This window comes from Nannobrachium achirus, assembly GCF_963921795.1.
Source record: "Nannobrachium achirus genome assembly, chromosome: 14".
Taxonomy (NCBI): Eukaryota; Metazoa; Chordata; class Actinopteri; order Myctophiformes; family Myctophidae; genus Nannobrachium; species Nannobrachium achirus.
The window spans coordinates 53,176,132-53,179,299 of record NC_137821.1 but is presented as its reverse complement, the minus strand read 5'-3'; positions in this window follow the sequence as shown (position 1 = coordinate 53,179,299).

Here is a 3,168-nt window from a genome sequence, read left to right as displayed (position 1 = left end):
TGTAGCCCCCCTCAAAGTCTTTCCCAGTGCGACCCGTCTCAGGGGTTAGCCATTCGTGCTGCAATGAGCTCCAGCCTTCCCGACATCAGCTGAACACCCCGTCCGATCTCCGCTATCATCTCCGGCAGGCGTTGGGCATTCTGTTGGGCTCCTGCCATCTTCTTTATCTTTCGGTATACGAGCCCCGCTGCAGTTCCAAGCATTAGGGTACCCGTCACCAGGCTCCAAAATATAATTATGTCTTCCGAATCTTCGATGCTTAACGGAAACAGGCATAGTGGTTGCCATTTCCCGTAAGAATCTTTTACAAATCCCGCTGGGTAGGATGAGCCAGGACAGTGTGAGTCTCCATCATTCGATGTCTTGGTTGAGAATATGGTATCGATCGCACTCAGGCCCCAATTAATGAATTCCATCTTTGCTCCGAAGTGCAGAATAGCAGAGAGAGCGATAGCCAGGCAGGTCCCTCAGAGCAGTCACAAGGAGCAGGCAGGCAAACGCGGACAAGAGACACAAGATATAGCCGAGGGGAGGCGATAGATTATCGGAGGCCCCGCCATCTCGACTCCGAGGAGATAGAGATAACGGGGCCAGGGTAGGCCGGGGGAGAGAGAGAGAGAGAGAGAGAAAAAGCGACTGTCTCTGTCGAAGGTCAGAAGAAAACCTTTTTAATAAAGAAATAAACGAAAAATAGCATAACTGCATCAACAGTAATCAACAAACTATACTATAAAAACAAACATTAAACAAAACGTAAAATAATTACAGGATTATTTTGGCGATCGGAAGAAAAATAAGCCTGGGCAAGCCCCCCTATAACTGTGCTGGTTCATGACATTTTAATTGTAGAACATAAATGTAGCCGAGTCAAATTTGTATTAACCCATTTAGACCTAAGGCCGAATGCCGATTCTAAAAACGTCTCCTAAAACCTAACCTAAGGTTTCTGAAAACCTTCAAATTTGTATTATTTTTTTTTAAATAAATGATGTTCTATATGTATGGCAAATATTAATGGGACCCAGAGAGCATCCCGGCCTTAAAAGTAAAATAATGTCTAGGTAGCATCAGGTCTAAGGGCGTGTTTACACCATGGTCCTTTGGTCCGCTTAAAAAGTACCATGGTCCTCTTTCTCCTTTGGTCCGGCTGGTGCATGTGGACCATGGTCAGGACCAAACAAACGGACCATGGTCCTCTTGAAAATGCAGGACTCGGTCCCCTTCCAAACAAACCATGGTCCGGTCCTCTGCCGGTGTGAACGCAACCAGACTTTATAGAGGACCAAACATAGGTCTGATCAGCCTAGAGTGCATTCCGCATTGTGTGTTAATTTAAGAACACATGGGAAATATAATAAACCACTATTCGTGAAGCTACGGTATAGCCTATTGTAACTTCTAATACAAGACACTACACTCATCAATCTTATGTTTTGCGGCTGTGAAGCTGGATTAAGAATTAGTTCTAAAAGCATGTCTTTCTTATGTGAATCACAATTGATTTATGACCGCTGATATTTCTTCATGAGCTTATTCTCCCTGTGAGCCTGTGCTGCGCTGCGGTTGTTGTATATGGAAACTGGTGACCCATTGTGTGCGTTGACTCCAGGGGTCGCTCTCCGAACACGGTGATCATTGTTTTGATATATTGTCACAAATAAAAGTTTAACTCCATGGACTGTCAGAAAGTTTCAAGTGTAAAGATGTCAGCTAATGCGGTGCAATTGCTGTCTCCTTTAACGCGTCTCGGTCTCCCACATGTCAAGTGCCAGGGTGAACCTCACAACTACGTAACGTCACCATCTTGTGTGTAACACGGGAGGAGAAGGAGGCGCGCTGGGCGCACAACTTACATCCAGAACGACCACAACACAGAAATGTCAAACTTGGCTTTTCTTTTCAAGGCATTAGGATGTTCTCTCTATTTTCGCTCTGTCGCTGTTCCTCAGAGGACAGGCGTGCATGAGTCAAACTCTTCACGTTGTTGTTGGGACGGCTTGGGACGGCACAATGTCCATCATTGTGTGCGGTGCGCAAAAAAAGACTAATTTGCAAGCTTACAACACTGTCCGATAGTTTATTAGCACGGCTGTTATGTTTCAGGGCTAAATGAACAGATCTGCAAGCTAGCATCCTGTTAGATAAGTATGTTCTTTTTAAGCATGCGCCACCGCATATAAAGTTATGGCTCACACACATATGCTAGATTCAACATTTTGGACAATTGGGAGTATGCATTATTTTATTGTTTTTTATTTAGGTTATTTATTAATTTGGCTTCACATTTCCAACCTGCTAAGGATAGGAAATATCGTTATGGACCCGTTGCTTGCTTGTTAAGAAAGAGAGAGAAATAGAGAGATTATTTGATGTGGAAACAGTGACGCTTATTATGTTTTTATTTGCCCACGCATTATTGAGCAATGTATTGTTAAATGAATCAAGTAGCCTTAATAGCCTATATTTTCTGAGAGAGAAAGAGAGAGTGAGGGAGAGAGATTCCTCCGTCCATCCATCACTAATTGCCACCTGAAATGCGTGAGTTTCGCTTCTTTCCGGGAGCGGGAGATGAGCAGGAGCGGGATGGGACCAGGAGTCATGGCACAGGATTGGGACGGGACAGGATCTTTTCTGCGGGAGTGGGACGTGACGGGAGTGAAAATCCATTCCCGTGTCATCCTCTACTAAGCAGTGATATTGAGGAACTGCAGTTGGGGCCATAAACATGAACGTGCATCCAGGCATACCGGAAGTGGTCATTCATGAATTGGAGCCCCAGCGCGTCCATGACCACAAACCATGATGCAAAACGCGTCACATAGGCCCCGCTACGTCACGTTTCAGAGGCGTTTCAAACGCGGAAGCACGCTTCATGTGCTGGCAGAGCGCACGAGCGGAGTGGAGCGGGACGGAAAGCCGCTCCGTGCTCCAGGGGTCTATGGTACCGTTCACTCTTCGCTCATGTTGCCCCCCCCCTGCCGCTCCGCTCCCCCCCGCTCCGCCGCTCACCTTGATTTGCGTATCGCTCGCTCACCGCGCACTCCGCTCAGGGTCGTCAAAAAGCAGAAAAAAAAGATTGCTACCATGTCCGAAACACTTTCTCCTTCGCTCGCCATGTGTGTTCCCAACACAAACGCCTGCGGTAATGTGAGCCTCGGCTTGATGGAG